This window comes from Typopeltis vanoorti, chromosome 19 (assembly GCF_054136105.1).
Source record: "Typopeltis vanoorti isolate ZY-2024b chromosome 19, IOZ_Tvanoo_1.0, whole genome shotgun sequence".
In the NCBI taxonomy this organism is placed as follows: Eukaryota; Metazoa; Arthropoda; class Arachnida; order Uropygi; family Thelyphonidae; genus Typopeltis; species Typopeltis vanoorti.
This window is the reverse complement of record NC_143567.1, coordinates 78065048-78084981: the sequence shown is the minus strand read 5'-3', so window position 1 is coordinate 78084981 and position 19934 is coordinate 78065048. Positions and strand designations below refer to the sequence as shown.

At 34.1% G+C, this 19934-nt stretch overlaps 1 protein-coding gene across 1 annotated transcript in view; it reads left to right on the top strand.

Annotated features, from left to right (window-relative positions):
* Positions 1-2402: 2402 nt before the first annotated feature.
* Droj2 (DnaJ heat shock protein family (Hsp40) member A4-like) overlaps positions 2403-19934 on the top strand; it is a 76639-nt gene continuing 59107 nt past the window's right edge. The window contains exon 1 of the mRNA XM_090408875.1: positions 2403-2610. The gene's annotated coding sequence lies outside the window, so the exon portion shown is untranslated. The remainder of the gene's footprint in view (positions 2611-19934) is intronic.

Here is a 19934-nt window from a genome sequence, read left to right as displayed (position 1 = left end):
GGTGAGTTAGCCGGTCTCATACAAACGTAGGGTTTTTCATCCTGAAACTCGAGTTTTTTGTCCCTCAGAACATGCAAACCAGCCAATGAACACATGCATCTATAAACATAGTATACACTGGGAGGCATAAGACATAAGCCTTATCCTCGATACAGTAGCGGATAAGTGAATAGAAATCCTCGACACTGCAAGGTAAAAGAGGAGGGAAGGAATAGAGGGATTTTAACGGATTGAGGAGGGAAGGAATAAAGGGATTTTAACGGATTAATCAATTAGATTTAAAAAAAAAAAGAAAGCCAGAGGAGAAGAACCACTGGCCATTCCTCACTGTTTCGTAACAGTGTGTGAATATGGGGTATGAGTGATACATTTTTTGCTTGGAGAATGGAACCTATTACTAGAATATGCTGCTAATGCATCAGATGGTAAGGATTTTAAGACTCAGTAAATGAAAATCAAGTTGTCAGTTGAATAAACCTCCCATGTTGAGTCTGATGACTCCATGAAGAGTGTTATTATGATCAGGGGCCATGCTGCAATATTGATCATGCGAGATCTCTTGGCAGAGTGTGTAAATTACACTATACTATACTATAGAAAAAAATTTATCTATAGTATAGTATGAAAAGTATTTAGTTATTGAAGTATTGTGCACCATCTCCAGTCCTCTTTCTTTGCTCAGTGTTCTAGCAAGAGGTAAGAAAGAGGACTGGAGATGGTGCACAATATCAATAACTAAATACTTTTCATACTATACTATAGACAAACTTTTAAAATATATATGTTTGTTTTTTCAGGTGAATAGCCCTTCAAGCAGAAATGGTAGGGGTAAAGTGAGTAGGGCCCCCGTGCACTGCTTTGCCCAGGGCCTACAATAGTGTTAAGACAGTACTGATTATGATGATGATGGTACCAGTGGAGATTAAACTGCCCACTCAGTCGCCAAAAGTTAGAGAGGGCTAAAAAGGCTTTGCCTACTCCCTATACTGGAATAAAAGGTGTTATCTGATTTTTATAATAATAATAATAAGTTTGGTGTATGTCTCCTGTCAAAACCTTCCCAAACAAATTGAATAGCCATTGACCAAATACTGATCCTTGTGGTATCGCATTGCTACCATAATCTTGCAGACTCACAAACCCCCATATAATTTTGATTTCTGTCAGTCTTCCATCCTCTTTGCCATGCTAATGTTAATAATCCAATCCTACATTCTCCACTTTCATAACAGTCTTAAATGCTTTATTGCTTTATTCTGTCAAAAGCCTAAGCAAAATTCATACCAATGAATTCATTAATTCATACTCGATATGCTCATCAGCTAAAAAAATCAGCTAACGCCTTTTATTCCCTTTATAGGGAGTAGGCGAGGCCTTTATACTCAGCTTTCGGAGACTGAGTGGGCAGTTCAATCTCCATCGGTAGCCAATAAGAGATAGCTGGCCCATGTCTATCACTAATTATAGTAGCTGCAGATGAAGAGGCTGGCAAACAAGTACTGCCATCTCTTGGTACCTAACCGTAATAAGATATTTTACTGTATGAAATAATGTGGGTACTACGGTCGATTTTCTTGAGTTTACGGGATAAAAAAACCCGAGTTTCCGGGAGGAAAAACCCGCTTGCCTGTGCCAGAGATCGACTAACTCGGGAATCGGTGGAAGAAAGGCTTAAAAAAAGTTCCTCCAGTCGGCGACTAGACTTAAATTTAAGTCTGACTTCTGGCGACCAAGCTCAGAGGACGCAAGCGCCACTTCCACTGAGGTACAGAGGCCTCGATATGCTCCTTAGTTTCCGAAATATTGTGATTCTGTTAATTGGTACAAGCTTCCTTGTATGCAGTTTCACTAGCAATCCTCTTTGTTGCTGCTGTATTGTTCCTGTGAAATTTTGTCATCATTTTAGGATAATTCTTTAATATTATAATATTTTAACAAAGCATTAGGAAATATATGAAATATTCAAATACACAAAATCAGCAATAACTAATTATTCTAAGAAAATAACCCAATTAAAACATAAAAATCACTAATTTCACAGGAGCGTTCGTTATAATAATAATAATCAATATAATTCTTAAATATATAATTCTAATAAATTATTATTTATAATCGTTTATTATTATAATTGGTTTAAAATTCTTCTACTATATCATAGTGGTCAACGAAATAATAGTGCGAAATTTATTTTATTTATTTAATAGTTTTATAATTAAATTAGTTTTGTATATTGTTTTATAAAAAGAAATTCCTATTTTCATTTCCATGTCGTGATCTAAAAACAAAATTTTTAATGTTTTATTTTAAATTGCAGTGCACAACATTGAATGCGCAAGCGCATTAGGAAATAATAAGTGGTTTCTAGTTAATCCAGATGACGACGAGAATTTTCTAGAAGCTCAGGCGTCATTTATTGGTTGTCTAACAGAGGTGCGGAGTCTGTTATTTCCTTTAGACTACTTGGTGCGGTTTGCAAATATCTATTTTTCTATTGCTCGTAGGAGAGTGAAAATTTTGAACTTACGAAAAGTAGATTCGTTTGTCCACTTTTGAACTGAATACAGTATTACAAACGAGCCCACGACTAACAGACAAAAGATCTTTCAGCTGGTAAGTTTTACTATTAAATTTGCTTATTCTAAAAATGGCAACCTGTATTGTATGTAGGCTTCCTAATTTCATTCTTCTTGCTATACTTTTTGTTATCTGCTAGCGTTTATTAATTACCCTACCAAGCACCTGGTGTATATAATGATAGTTATATTATTCAAATAATTGCGTTTGGTTGTAAAGGACATTATTTTAAAATAAATTCCCACCCGTTCTTTCCACTCAATCTATGATATATACTTCAAAGCACACCAGTTCGAATATATACATACGAGTCATGAAAGGCGGTATTTGTGATTCAATTATTTATAATGGTGGATGCACATATCTGGTTGATAAATTGCACTGAAAAACTGTAAGTTTTGAGAATGATAGACCAGTTTGTTTTGAATTCACGATTTTTTATAAGTTTATTTAAAAAAAAAATTTTAAATAAAACAAAATTATAATTTTTAAATTAAATACAAATGTAGCACATGAAAATGCTTTCGAAAGGTGACTTTGCCATCTTCCCCCCCCCCCCCTTTCTGTATATAGAACATTTTTTAAAGAAAAGCTTTCGCTTATGAGGACAAAAAGTGGTCTGCGTCTACACCAACATACTGTAAATCGACCATTTTTTATTTTTTTTTATTATTTTTTTTTATGATAATCATTAGTTTTGTTCACCCACTCCATGTAATGCTTGTTGGATATAGCCTCCCCGTAGATCGCTTCGGTATCGACGATGGCCTTTAGTTGGAAAGACGTAGGCTGAAGGTGAGTTAGCTGGTCTAATACTGAAGTGGCAGTTTTGCCCAGTGGAAAGTTGGGTTTTTTTCGTAACACCAAACAGACAAACTGGCTAGAAGAACTCTCGCAGTTAATAACATCGCTGATCTGCTAGCATTGGTTACTTCAGCAGCTAAGGTGTGATGCCAGTATTATTCGTAATTACAAACGCCACCTTACACAAATAAATACAAATGCGACCCATGGCTGCAAAGAAAGGAGAGGATGCAACTATGTAATTAAATGTAGTAAATGTTCCTACAAATGTTCATGTCATTAACTGTTCATCATGATGTTAACCTACATAATGTTCATTTTTTATACTATAGCTTTAAAGTGTCAGTGATATTTTCCTTTCTCTGAACTGAACTTAGAACTTTTCAAGCCTCAAAGAAGCAAAGTAGATAGGTTCTGGTCTCTGGGTGAGACCAGAACCTATCAACTATTTCAACTATTCAGTAGAAGGAAGATAATGTATATAGAAATACAGAAAATGTAATTGCAGATGGGAGTGGAATTTGATAGACATAAGTTGATGAGGGATTATTACCAGATTAATGAGATTTTTCATAGATAAAGGGAGAACAAGGTTATATCTGGAAGTTTTTTTGCATGGACTGGTGAGTGACAGAGGTACCTTCCACAATGAGTAGACTGTGGAGGTCCAATAATATTTAAGTGTAATCTTAAGATTTTTTTTTTTTTAAAAAAAAAGGGCACTATACTGCCAGACTGTCAAAGAAATCATTATAGGTTCAATACTTGGGATGTCTATGGCCTAGTATAAACCAAAAGTAGATTAATAATACCTCTGTTATTTCCTTTTCGTGTTGTAATATGTATAGTGATGAATTCATCATGTTGGAGGCTTAATGGATTTTTTACAACACTCACAAAGAATTAAAATAGAATTTAATACTCCTATATTTCGTCCTAGTCACTAGGACATCTACGGGGATTACAAAATCAATTAATGTAACATATGCACAAATAGCAAACAATACTAAGCCCAACCATGTGGGTGACACTAAAGTCCTATCTAGGTAGAGCGCCCTCTAAGGGCAGTAGTAGGTGGCCTGGAATGTAAGGTGGGAACTCTGGTGATGAGTGTTTCCCAAATCTTTGGAAGTTACAAGGCTACCTAAAATTACAAGGCTGATGAATTCAGCCTTGTAATTTTAGGCATTACACTTAGTAAATTATAATGCAAGGAAAGTTGGAATTAAACCGCTGGATATTGGAAATTGTTAATTTTATTTTTCTTTAACAAGATGGCAAATAAAGTAGAGAGGAGACAAGCTAAAGAAACTGGTAAAAGCATTAATCTTGAGGATTACACCTTTTGCTCTACTTCAGCATTGAAGCAAGATTTGCTTCACGTGATAATCTAGCTCATGCCATGAAGGCACTTGAAATAGTCTGTATGACCTTAATGTAGCATTTTAAGAAAGCCCAAAAAAAAAAAAAAAACCCTAATGCTGGGAGATGTTTTTACTTGTTGATAAGCTTATATGTTGGTTACACATGGCTATTAATTTTTATGGAAATAACATATACTAAAATATTAATTACAAAAAAACTAATACCTTCCTGTATTTTGGCAATGTTACATTACCATCAAAGATCACAAAAAACAATGATATGTGCACACAGGTACTAACACTAGGCAAATGAGGCTGAAGAAATCAGGCCTAGAGTCTTAAATGGTTCTCCTTAATAGGCTAAATTGGGTTGGCTTGGTTTTGGGCTGATGATCTTAAACTGTATGTTTCCCAAATTTGGGAAGCATACATCCAAATTTGTTGAGAGTGCCAAGACAACCCAATTTAGCCCGCTGGGGGACACCGTTTAGGACTCTAGATTCAACTTCTGTTGCCTTTCTTCAGCCTCAATTGGCCAGTGTTAGTGCCTGCATGCGCATATTGTTTTTTGTAGTCCAAAATATAGGAAGGTATTAGTTATATTTTTTATAACTAATATTCTAGTATATGTTATTTTCAGAAAAATTAATAGCTATTAGTATTTTTAATCGCATTTTTTCATTGGCTTGACACTTTCTGGACTATTTTCACTCGCAGAAGCCAAGTATATAAATCCAGTAGATCATGTCAGAGCTTGCACAGTTTGTAAATGACAACAGTAATTTAGAAGACAGATCTTTTGCAAGTTCTAGTTTAGCTACTTGGTCAGACAGGGGGAAGCAACTTACTTTCCTTTAAATTTTCATCTCCAGTCAGTAATGAATTTGCATGCAGCATAAGTTTTGAGAGGCATCATTGCAGTGATGGATTTCCTGGCTGCCAAGAAATTTGAAGCAGTGAGATTAGATAATGGGAAAACACCAGTTGGGGGGGGGGGGGTTGATAACAGAATTACAGCTTTCAAGTGGTAATACTTCTGAAAATATACTTGTCATCAAAAGGGGAGGATAGAAAATATGCAGCAGCTATATCTCTACACAGTTAAATGTGTTCATATAAAACAGTAACAAATCATTTAAAATAAAGAGCCAATATGCTTCATTTTGGCGATGTAAACATTATTTAAATTAAGGGGATATTAAATCCCACATTGTTTCGATAAAGATCGAAACCAGTCTGGGCAGTGACCTCCCACCATAATGTATAACATCACCCATCTCCTAGGAGATGGGTTTTACATTATGAGAAATACTAAGAATAGCGATCAGAACTTTCCCCACCTTTGCTACAAGTTGCCCCTAGTTTGTACTACGTGCTTTAGCTTACGCTAGTGGTCGCCGATACTTTTATAGTTACTATATTCGGCATGAAACTCTTTGATTCCGATCTTTGAGTTTCTTATTCGGTTTTGAAACAATGTGGGATTTAATATCCTCTTAATTTAAATAATGTTTACATCACCGAAATGAAGCCTATTGGCTCTTTATTTTAAATAATTTATGGGTGCACCTTTTTGACAACTCGTATAGCAGAGTATATAAGTTCCTTTCGCCATACCCTTAGTATTATTTTTGGTCTAACTACTCACTGATGAGATCTCAATAAAGATCGAAACCGGTCTGGGTAGTGACCTCCCACCATAATGTATAACATTGCCCATCTCCTAGGAGATGGGTTTTACATTATGAGAAATACTAAGAATAGCGATCAGAACTTTCCCCAATTTGTACTACGTACTTTGAACTGTGCTTTAGCTTATGCTACTAGTCGCTAATACTTTTATAGTTATTATATTCGGCATGAAACTCTTTGATTCCGATCTTTGAGTTTCTTATTCGGTTTTGAAACAATGTGGGATTTAATATTCCCTTAATTTAAGTAACAAATCAGCTTAGAAGGTAGGTGAATTCCATTGTCTGTGCATGATCAAGATACTTTCCATTATCTCTGCATCCTTTTGAAAACCAGGTGCCTGCATCATTGCCAGAATTTGTGCTCTTCTCACAATTTTAGCAATCTGTTCCCTAAATTTTAGCTTATTATCCACCATCACCCCAGATCTTTTATTTCCTCCCTTTCTAAGATATCCACAGGTGTTATACTCTTCATCCCATCTTTGTTTCTCTCAAATTAAGTCCAAACTTTATTGGACCGACTCCCCCCCTTCCCCCATCACTCAGTCTCTGTTCAAGTCGTAAAGTCACATCTACTCTATTCCATAGATCTTCCCAACTTTGCATAATCTGCAAACACAACTTAAACAGCAACAGTCCCTTGGACACACCACTGACTTTTCTCTTCTGGGATATTGTTCACTTCCTTGTTGATACCAATCAGATGCACTTTTATCCACCCCTATTTGTTCCAGTTTAATTACTAACTTATCATGGCAATTTATTTGTATTTTTTTATCGTCATCATAACACTAATTACGGGTATAGACAATATTGGTCTGTTCTGGTCTCATTATCTTCCAATATCCTTTTTTGAGGTCTACCCTGCCTTCTCTTTCCAATTGGCTTATATTTTAGTATTTGTTTAGGATGTCAGGTGTTAGCCATTCGGTTTATATGTTCAATCCATTTTTGTTTATAATTGTTTAGTTTTTCTTCTATTAATTTTGTTTTTAGTTCTTTTAAAATGTCTTCGTTCCTTTTTTGATCTAATAATGTGTGTTTTGCAGTTCTTCTCATAAATCTCATTTCACTTGTTTTTATTCTTTATCTTGTTTGTTTATTGTCCAAATTTCACTGCCATATAATAATGTGGCACTGCTAGAGTATTGTATATTTTCCAGCATGTTTATTTCGATACTATATTTGGGTTGAATGTTCTATTTATCAGGCCTATAATCTGTAAAAATTTTGAAGTTTTTAAATTTTGTCTTTTTCTCCTTCATATGATATTTCACATCCAAGATAACTGAAAATATTTGTTATATTATTTTATTAACTATTTTGCTTCTAACTGGAGTTTGTCCACAAAATGCCATTGTTTTAGTTTTATCTATGGAAATTTTCATTTCAAACTGTTTAGTTATAATGTTTAAATTATATATTGCTCTTTGTAAATTGTCTTCCTTATCTGATATTATTACCTGATCATCTGCAAATAATAGCATATTTATTTTGTTATTCTGGGAAATTTCTATACCTTGATTGTTTAAGGTGTTCCACTGTATTAATATTTCATTAATGTAAATATTGAAAAGTGTTGGAGACAGAAGGCATCCCTGTCTTACTCCTTGGTTTGTAGATTGTTTTTCAGACAACTTTTCATTTATTTTTATTTCATTTTCTTTATATATAATCAATATTGTATGTAGTAAAATATTAGGTATATTTATTCTTTGTAATATATCAAACAGTATATATCTTTTTACTTTTTCAAATGCTTTTTCGTAATCTATAAACAAAAGATGAGTTTCCAAATTAAATTCTCTTCTTTTTTCTATAAATAGTTTTTAACAGAAAGCTGCATCCATTATAGAGCATCCTTTTCTAAATCAATTTTGACTTTCTAATAACATTTTTAGTTTTTCATTAAGTATTCTGCTATATTTTGTAGCATGTATTCAATAAACTAATACCTCTGTATTAGTTTATCGAATAGTTAGCAGGTTGTGTTTTATGCCCCCCTTTTTTTATTTTTTTAAATATAGGTATTACTATGGTTGTATTCCATTCTATTGGTATTTGTCCATTTGTATATATTTTATTTAAAAATTTTAATAATCTTTGATGAAATTTTTTTCCACCAAATTTATACAGTTCAGAGTTTATCCCATCTTCTCCTGCTGATTTGCCATTTTTTATTTTATTTAGGTTGTCCTTTAATTCTTTCATTGTTATCATATCATTTAAGGTATTTTGTAAGTTTCTGGTGTAATTATTTTTGATGCCAGTATTATCCGTCCAAAGATTTGTAAAGTAATCCAAGAATTCTTTTACATCTATTTCACAATTTATAGTTGCAGTTTCTTTTATCTGTATTCATGTGTTTTAGTATTTTGTACTCACTAGGTCTTATTTTGTGTATGTCATTTTCTAAATACGATACAAATTTTTCCCAGTTTTCTCTGTGTCTCTTTTTGGTTTTTCTTTTGGCTATTGCTTGTCTTTTTTTATATTCAATTTCATCTTGTTTTTTGCTACTTAACCATCTTTTAAAAACCACCTTTTTATTTTCAATTATTGTTTTTTTTTTTTTTCATTGTCCCATCTATGTAATTTTTTATTTTTTTTGTGTGTTCCTAGATGTGCATGTGTTGCTGATGTGATAATTTCTTTTATATTATTCCATTCTTTTTCAATGTCTTCATTTTCTTTTATTTTTTTCTAAGTAGTTATTAATCCTCTGTTGGTATAAATTTCTTATACTTGAATCATTTAGTAGTCTTACTTTGTAATTAGATTTTGTTTTTCTAGTTTATTTATTTGTAGCCAGTTTGGTGGAAATCTTAGTTTTGCCTGTACTATCTGTGTGAATTTCTCGCCCTCTTCTAACTTTAACGTCTAGGAAGAGGTTTACTGCTTTTTCATTTGCTATAAAGTAGCCTATTATTGATTTTTTTTTTTTTTTTTTTTTTTTTTTTTTTTTTTTGTCCTCTTGCACATCATTTAGGTTTGTAAAATGTATTCATTATTTTTAAATTATTATATATTGTATAATCAATGAGTCTCTTTCCATTTTTGTTTACTGTTGGTTCTCTGAATTTTTGTATATTATTGTTCAATTTTTTTCGTTCCTATTCTGGCATTAAGATCTCTGGCTATAATTATATGGTCTGTTTTATTTAATTTTTCATATATTCCTTTCAACTCTTTGTAAAAGTAATCATTTTCTTATTCTTTTCCTTCTTCAAGAGCATACACTCCAACAACTGAAATTTTCTTTAATTTTAATCGCACTTCTAATATTATATTATTCCAGTATGTGCTTTAATTATTATATAATTATTGCTTTAATTGATTTATTTGTATTTATTTATGTCATTGTATATGCATTTTCATTCTCCACTGCACTTGACATCTTTCTCATAATAAGTAACATTATCTTCCATTAAAGAGGATGCTGCTGTGTGTCAACCCAAGGTCTTAAACTGTCCTCTCTAACACCTTAACCATAACTCTAGATGAGAGTTGTAATTTGCAAACAAGAGTACTCTTAGAAGCTGCAGACACTTGGGTAGACAGTATTGCACAGATACCATCAAATACTATCTCCATGGCATTTAAGCATACCACCATGCAGTTTTTATTTCTTTCTATAGGCTATTCAAACATTCCACCCTCTCCTGTTGTCTACCAGCAGCTTTTTCAAGTACACAGAATGGAATATTCTGATTTTGTACCTGTTGACACAGATGGTTCAAAATCAAACTAGTGGGATTTGCAGTCTTCCCAGACAGCACAATATCTGCTCAGATTCCAATAAATGTAACAATTTGACTGCTGAGCTGTATGTGATAGCTTGCCTTAAACTACACAAGACTGCAATACTATCAAAGGTGCATCACACACAGATTCGTAGACCCTACAGACAAGTTGCAGAAACATCCAGGTCTTTCTTATGTGTAGCATGTCCTCTGTTATGGAAGTTACATCTGGTTGTGTGTTTTTGTTGAATTTCAAGCCATGTTAGGATTAAGAGAAATTAGACTGCACGTTGGCTAGATCGGCTTGTTTCTCAAGCTTTTGACATTTGCTTTTCCCTAATAGACCTCACCAATAAGAGGCTGTATCAAATCTAGCCTGAAATGAGATTGTGGCAGTCTAGTCTTATGCAGTGGCTGTAAAGAAATTCTCGCTTTGCTCTCAGTCAGTCATAGTCATCTTACCATACTCCTTTCTATTAAGGAATGATGAGATCTCTGAGAACTATCTTATGAGACTAATCATTAATTTTTAACTGTCTTCTCTGTTCTCGTCAATCACTAGTCGCTATTTTAGTGATTCATAACCTGAGCCCTATACACTCAAGCATATTTTATCAGACTCAAGTATTGTTTTCATTTTTAAAGTGTTAATCTTTATCACCTTACCTGCATATTGCATGTATTAGTTTTATTAAGCACACTTTTAATGCCTGTTCTTTCTTTTAAGGTTACACGTTGGTCAGTATTTATAGTAAAGAATTTAAGGAGAAAAAAAAACATGTTGGAATAATTATTTTACTTGTAATTAAGAAAATAATATTCAACATTTCAACCTCTGTATTGAGGTTATCATTAGGAAAACATGCATACTGTACACCCACAGATGCGAGACTCTTCGACACTTCTGCGCATATCAAAAAGAGAATCCATTCCGATAATAGGGTAATCAATCTGTATTGTGGAATGAGTTGTTTATTATTACACATCAGAAAATTAACTTCTCTTTTATGAATATTGTAGTTTATATAGTGGTAACTATTTTGTTTGTATAACAGTTGGAAAAGTTACATATAAAGCACGTGATTTTGAGTGTCAGTGACGAATTCATATATCGCCTTTTTTCTTTCTCCTCTTATTGGCACTGAGCCAACTGAGGTTCTCGTATCTGTGGTTAGATAGTATGTACAGGACACAAGCTACATGATGCTACACAAAACTAAGATGAATCTAAATGCTTTAATCATTTACATCTGGCTTCTGGTGAAAAAAAAAAAAACTTTAAAAAAAATTACTCGTATAACACGGTCTATATTGTAGTAACCCTATACCTTTTCATATATTGTGCATTAAAAATCATGAGCGTGTTAATCTCAAGTCGAGCACTTTATTTTCTGGTGAGTTACATACAATATGTAATACCTTTTTATGTAAAAAATCTATTTTTATTTATAGTAATGGCCACTTAGAGGGCTTTGAGATATGGTTGAAAACGAAATTAGTGAATTAATTGATGGGGAAATAGATTCAAATGAGGATGAACTGGTACAATTAACAGAGGATGTCGAAGCAAATGCAATGGAAAATTCTGTCACAAATTATGATTGTAATGAATCTGTTTAAAGAAATTAGCAGAGGGATTGGACTTAGCGAGAAAGTTAGGAAGTTATTTTATGGATAATGATCCCTGAATGGAGCGCTTCAGAAAATTCACGAGACAAGTGGATGTTTGTTTAGCTCTATGTTATGAACTTAATTTAAAAAAAAAAAAAAATGCAGCATAGTGGTAAGCAAGGTGTTATTACTGACTTCTTGATAACTAAACCAGCCGATGTATGCAATGAGAATTATACAAATGATTTCCAAGAGATTTCAAGTGACGACGACGTCCGGCCACTCATAAATAGAGAACATCTACGAAATGTTAGTTTTGAAGACATTGAAACATTTATGCGTTATGTGCAACAAAGTTTATATACATTTGTATTTTTATAAGTTTATACTATGTACATGTTTCATAGTTTGTTTTCTTATAGGATGCATCCTAATTCATTAACTGACATGAATTACCTGAATTAAATAAAAATATATTTTTGTTGGATATGTCAGTGTTGTTTGTATAATTTAAAAAAAAAGGATTTTGGAACATTACCCTACTCTTTCTATGTGATCTGAGTCTCGCATAATGCGACATTTCTATGGAACCTAACATCCGCATTATACGAGGGTTACCTGTATACAAAATTAAAAATTAATTCACAAAATAAGATAAACTTTTCATACATATCAGTATAAAAAATATACCAATGATTTAAAAAAAAAAGTGGTTTCATTGCAGAAACTACATTAAGCAATCTTTAAAGTCCTCATATTATTAAGGTTTTCTTCTGTTTGAGGTTGTTCTGGATGCTGTATGGGTTGAATATGGTTCCTCCAGGTTCTTGAAATTATTAATCCATCATTCTTGACTTGGATGGTGTTTTAGCATTTCGTAGGCCTGTTTGAACTTTCAAATCAGGTTTTGGTGTGGTCTAGAAACTTAGTGCCTTTCCAGTTAATTCTGTGGCATGTTTGAAGTGCCTTAATATTGTATATATATGGTGTTCTGTTTTTTTCTGATATGTCCTTAATATATGATATGGCTATGGCATTCTTGTAATCTTTTTTTGTCGGGGGGGGGGGTTTAATGGTATTTTTAGGGAAGATCTTTTGAACTATTTTTTATTGTAGCCATTTTCTACAAATGTTTGGCTAATAATTTCATGTTGTTTGTTCAGCGCCTGTAAATTGGAGCAAATTGTTAGGACTCTGTTTATGTCTAGAAAAGGAAGAGTTATTGGTTTCAATCTCGATGGTGAATTGAATATGTTTGTTTTAGGTGGCTTAGTAACGTACTTCATGTTTCATGGCTGTGAGGCCAAATGGTGAAAATATCATCAGTTGATTGAAGTCTTCCATGTAAGAGTTAGCTTGGGGGGGGGGAGTGGTGAGCCTATGGCCATATCTTCTTTTTGTAGGTAAAAATTATTTTGCCACACGAAATACCCGGAGTGAAGCACGTGGGCAAAAAGAGCCATGATATTAGGCAGAAATATGTTCTGTATCAGAAGAATAGTATCATTGATCGGGATAGTGAAAAGGACATTTATGACAAAGTTGACTAATAAATCTTTGTCATTGAGTGTGATGTTTCTAATTTTGTTAGTTTTTTAATTGTTTCCTCTGACCACATGATCACTGACTTAATTCTGTTATTTTCTTTTTTTTTTTTTTTTTTTTTTTTTATCCAAAAGAGACAACCTTCGAACCTGCAAAATTAAGAAATTTACTCAGCTTATCCAAATTTCCTTCTATTGCCAATAATTTTGCTAGTTGAATAATCATTTTTGTAGATGCACAGCAACGTGATCTTCTTTGATCCATTATCCAAGTTTTTAATTCATTTTCAATTTCTGGCCATTTTGCCAGTTTTCTGCAGAGATTGTTTTTCATAATTTGCTTCTATTAATTACTACTCTTGTTTCCTCCAAGTTCGTACCTCTTTTTTTCTATAGACAGAGGCCAAAAGATTAAATATAATGTATTGATTTTACTAGTTTAAATGTGTGACCATTAATGACCATGCAACTATTCAAATCGATTGTGCATTACCCTCAAGCAATGACGCACTGTAAGATGCACTAGTTTATAAGACGTTCGGCTTATAGGATACATCCTAATTTTCAGATAAATTTTAGGTGTGAGAAAGTTCATCTTATAAGACACGTATAATATACCATAAGAAATACAGTATATTCTTGGTGTCGTCCTTTTATCCTAGTGTAAGCAAACAAAGTTTGCACATGAAGTCACTTCACAACTGGGCTAATTGTATATCGATGCACATCAGTTGCCTTAGTATCCCATAATGCGATGCACATATCATTGCAGACATGTATAATGCTATGCATTATAGGAAGGGCTACTACCTATACTGGTTTTGACCTTTATTGTGGTGTCGTCAGTGGGAATCAGATCCAGAAGTGACACCAAGGTTGAAGTAATGCAATGAGTAACTTCAAGCACTGTGTTTCTTCCTACTGGAGAGAGCTGTGACCAAAACTCATGATATTGTACACATACTGTATGACTCATTCTTGTATTCAGAATTTAAATGTTACCAGTTTTTCTGTCTTCTCAGTGAAAGAGGCTCATGACACTTAGCAAAACATGAGTAATAAATTCTCTTACATGTGTGAAGCCATTCAAAAAATACAATGAGAACTTCTATTTAAAAAAATGTATATGGAACTACAAGGCTTGTGATTATGGAAAGCTTAGGAGACAATTGGAAGCTATAGTATGGCAAGAGTTCATGGAATGTCATATAAGGAGCGATTGAGGGAATGCATTTACAGAGCCTTGTGAATAGAAATGGGGATATGATTGATTCATAAGTTGGTGAAGAGTTTTTACCAGATTAATGTGGAGAAGATATTTCATAGAGTAGAAGGAGGCAAGGGTAGAACTAGAGGCCATCCATGGAAGCTATATAAGGAGAGTGCAAGCAAGGGAGTGAGAAGCAGGTGCTTTGCATTGCTCGAAAGTGATTGCAGAAACTGTGATAAGGTTCAAGGCATGGTTCAATGATCTTTTGGTATGAGAGAGTATAGACCTCCTATGATGAGTCCTTTAACTCCAAAGGAGGTCAGATGTTAATAATTTTATTTTCAGTGAACTTATCTAAGAAACAGTGAAGAGTAAAGTAATGATCATAGATAAGTTTTTGTAGATTTTATGGTTGTCACAACACATGAACTTTTGGATATGCACTGCAGATGTACTTTCTGTCTAATTTTGCCATTAAGAGGTCTGATTGAAATGACTCCAAATTTTGATAAGAGAATTTAGTATTTATGCCAGAGAATTTATTCCTTTGTTTTGTCAGTTCAGTTTATAGCAAAAAAAAAAAAAAAAAAAAAAAAAAAACACTTGTGCATTGCACCAAATATAACTACTCTTTAATTGTTTACTTATAAGGCAGATTGTTCACAGCTGAATTTTTGGTCTATTTTTCCCCCTATCATTTTTGCTAGAACTATCATGTCTAACAGATTTAATGTATTCAAATAGCTGTATAGAATAGTGGTACTTATGGAAAATGCCAGTTTGAGTTATGTTTATGAAACATTGACCCAGTTTTGATTTATAATAGTTTATAATAAATACAAAACATATTGTTTTGTCATTATAGATGAGATTGAAATTGCTTAACCATCATCAGCCATTGTCAATCCATTGCTGGATGCAGGCCTTTCCAAGATCACTCCAAAACTCTGTCCATGGCTCTTCATTCCCATGTCACTCCTGCAAAAATATCAACAATCTCCCATGATTTAGTCAGTTTTGTGGTCGTATTTCCTCTCGTAGAATCCAATTATCCAGTCCAAAGTACTTCTTTTGTCCATCGTTGGTCTTGTCTTCAACCTATATGTCCAGCCCATTGCCACTCCAGATGTTTCACTCCTCTTATGATGTCAGAGACGTTGGTTTGATTTCTTTTCCACGTATTCCTTTTGTGATCCAGTCTTGTGATATGAAGCATACTTCTTTCCATACTAAACTGTATTGCTCTTAATTTTTGAATTTCCTTTGTCTTTAGTGTCCATGTTTCACAGTCATGTCAGTATAGGAAGAATACACTGGTTAAAAACTTTTCTGGATGCGACTTCGTTATACACCAACATGGACGTCCCCAGAATACTAGACATCATATACGCACTACTCACAGAAGGCCACACACTATATTCACAAACAGAATTAACGCCCAGTGATATTATAAACCTAACCAAACTAGTAATCTCATCAAACTTATTTTTAACTTGAAACAACATGTACATCCAAATTTTTGGACTCCTATGGGACAAAACATCAATGGACATCTAGCTTTATTGTTCTTAGTACACATAGAATCACTCCTACTCAAACCCCCCCCCCCCCCATCCCCATATCACATTTTGTGGACTATTCTATGCAATAGAGAACCAACATGCATCACCATTTTACAAGCATCCCTTAACGATTGCAGCAACAGACTAAAATATACCATAGAAACTGAACAGAACAAGTCCATCAATTTCCTAAACCTGACATTAGTCAGAACAAACAAAATAGCCACGAAAATATTCCACAAACCCACACGCATTGGAAACTACCTCCATTTTAACTCATAGCATTCTTATTCGATTAAAACATCGGTCATCCTAACACGACTCATAAATGCTTACAAGTTTTCAACTAATCGTAATTATCTCAACACAGAAATAAAGAAATTAACACAAATTTTTCAAAATCGGAATTATCCAACACAACTAATAAATTACACTAACAAAACAGCAAAACCAAGCAAAACAACCCAACAACCAAAACAAACTTCCCAACACAAAAAATTATCAAACTGCCATACATCCAGAACTATGGGTTCGAATCCCGCCATGGGCATGGATGTTTGTGATTTTCTCTGAAAATACTAGTGATGGTGGTGGTGGTCAGCAGTAGATGGCATTGTTGTAGATGAAGAATGTAGTTGCGGTTGGCAGAGAGAGTTGTAGAGGAGATGCTCTCCCTCCATGAGTCTATGGACTCCCTGGAGGTGTTAAATAATAATAATAATAATAAACAATCAGCAAAAGAAACCAAGCTAATAGTATATGCTATCCAAATGGATCTCCATAATAGTATATATTATAATATGCTATATATAGGGGTGCTTAAGGTTCAAATCTGTATAACTGAGAGGAGACCTCCACATAGCCTTTAAAGGAATGCAAAGAACTGGCAGGGGTTCTGACCTAATGTCCAGTCCTCACCTTCTCATGATGCACCCTGTTAGGTATCTACCTGGACACTGAACGAACGAGGATAGGCTGGCAATTTGGGATTTAACTGATCAAATTGTAATCTTATTCACTTAAACCATAAATGATGGTACAACATGACAGAATTTCATGCCAGCTGTGGACATCTCCTCGTTAAACAAGCCCCTTGTTCTTTTTGCCAGGGCAAAAAGAACAAAAATCAGTTTCTAGAACAAATCCTGAAACACACACTAATTCAACATTTCCAGAGTTCAAGCTTGATACTATCAATCGATACAAATGTTATATTCAGACAATCAGTGCTTTTTTTCTTAAGTTTTTAAAAATTTGCGATTTATTAACAGCAAAATGTATTAGAAATATTCCGATAGATGATACTGTGTTCACGAATTGAATTTTCAGGTTTGATTACTCATAAGTTGGTACCCTGCTTTCCTGTTTCGTAGGTTGGTATGCAACCAGAAACAGGAAGTTCTGTTCACTTCAGATTGCTTCCAATATCAGTTTATCAGTTCTATATTCACTTTGCAACAGGCAGGTGTTCACTTGAGTTTTGAATTAATCCAAGTTAAATCAGTGCAATCATTGTTCAAAATGAGTAAAATAAGTAGTTAGTTTATGCCAATGAGTAAAAAAAAGGAAGGCTGAAGAAGCAGAAATTGTTGAATCTACTTGTGATCCTGTAAAACAGAAAACTAGCACCGAAAATGCACTTGGTGAAGAGAATCACGAAACTAAGACCGAAGATCCACGTAGTCAAAAGGAAGCAGATTCTGATAATGATTGACCCGAATGTTGGACACTTTTGCAGAAAAATTACTTCTGCAAGAGAAACGAATGGCTGTATGTCCAAAATAAAATGTTGGGCTGTAAAGTATGTCGGAAGTCTTGCCGTTGATAAACATATGAGAACGAAAATTTCAGCAGAGTGAGCAAATGGTAAAATCAGTTATTTTGGAAAATCTCGCAAACAACAGTTAATGTCATTAAGAAAAAAGATTTATGATCATAAAGAGAGTGCAGTGCACAAAGCGTGCCAAAAAATAAAATCTGAAGAAAAACACGAAACATTAGAGAAATTTTTCCTAAATATTTTGTCTCATAATAAAGATGACAGGAGAAGTGTTTCGAACCGCTTACAAAGTTGAGAGAAGAAACCAATCATTTAACAACTTTGAAGACTAAATAAATTTACAGGAACTTAATGGCCTAAGCATGGGATATATTCTTCGTTCTGCAAATGCTTGCATTAACATTGTTAGCCACATCGCAAATGAAATGAGAAAAACATTAATAGACAATATAATGGACTCCAAGAACATAATATCATTACTTATTGATGAATCGACAACCGTGAGTAACACAATACCTTGATTATTATTGTTCGTGTAGTTCTTCCTGAACTTTTGGCTCCTGTGAGTCTTTGCCTAGATTTGATCGAATTATCAGATGTAACTGCTAGAGGGATTCTAAACTCTTTAATTAGTCATCTTGAGTGTTTAGGATCATCTGAAGATTGCTTAAAGGAGTATTTATTGTCTAACTTGTGATGGTGCAGCCATGTTGTTTGGTGTGTGTAATGGTGTAAGGAAACGAATGCAAGAGAAGTTTCCTAGTGTTATTTTATGGCATTGTGCTAGCCATCACCTTGAATTATCTGTTAGTGACACAGTGAACAATATGGCAGGAATGAATCGCTTTAACAGCTTCATGCACAAACTTTATGTGCCTTATCAACTTCACCTAAGAATGCTAGGGAACTACAGGAATGTGCAGCGACTCTAGAACGTCAACTTCTTAAAATTGGCAGGATTTTAAGCACTTACTGGGCTGCATTTAGCTGTCGCACTGTTTCTGCAGTGTGGCAAGACTTTGAAGCCCTCGTCCACTTTCTGGAGGCAAAAGAAGACAGCAGAAGATGCAAAACAGATCGCTTTCTTTATGAAGACCTTTTAAGAAAAATAACGTCATGCGAGTTTCTTCTTGATTTGGGCCTTATGTGTAATGCTCTCCAAGAGCTTAGTGAACTAAATCTAGATTTACAAGAGAGAAATATTGACTTGTACAAAGCAGACAGGAAGATAAAGAATACAGTTCAACTTTTTGAAGAAAATTGAAAATCCTGGTCCCTACTACAGTATTTTTCTTCAAAGTCAGAAGAACATGAAGTTCAAAGGGATTGAGCTCCACAAAAATGAAAGACACAGTCCTACAATAAGTTCATCTGCTTTCTATAAAAGTCTGAAAGAAGCTGTTGGAAAGTGTCTGCTTGAAGGAGATGATGTTGATTTACCTGAATGTGCTAATATTTTAGATTACAAGTATTGATCAAGCCAAAATTAAAAAGTTAGCATGTAAATTTCGTTTAAATGAAAGAGAAGCAGTTCGTGGTTTCCATAAATAAAGAAAATAAAGTCACGGACATACTACTTCCTCTAAAGCACACTTTGGGCACAATTGCAATAATATCTTCCAGTGAACGTGAAAGGGGTTTCTCACAGATGAATCTTATAGTAACTTCATCTAGATCATCTCTGCTTGTACAGACAACTTCTGCACTGATGTTCATCAGGATAGTAGGACCTCCTCTCACTCAGTTCAACTCTAGCAAATATGTGGACTCATGGCTGCTCCAAGGTCGTCATTCTGCAGTTGATACCAAAAGCAAGAAGCGATCCAGAGACGACGAGGGTGCATCGGAGGATATGTTAAAAGTGTGGAAGTTGCTGTAATAACATCTTCATGGTGAGTACTGGCATCTCTTTTTCCAGAAAAAAAACACTGCAGACAATGCCAATCAAGGAAAAGGAGTAGTTATAGTATTCAACACTAAATATGAGGCTAATCTTCTTGAATGGCAAGCAGTATCAATTAGAGGATGTGGGCAAATATCAGAATGGG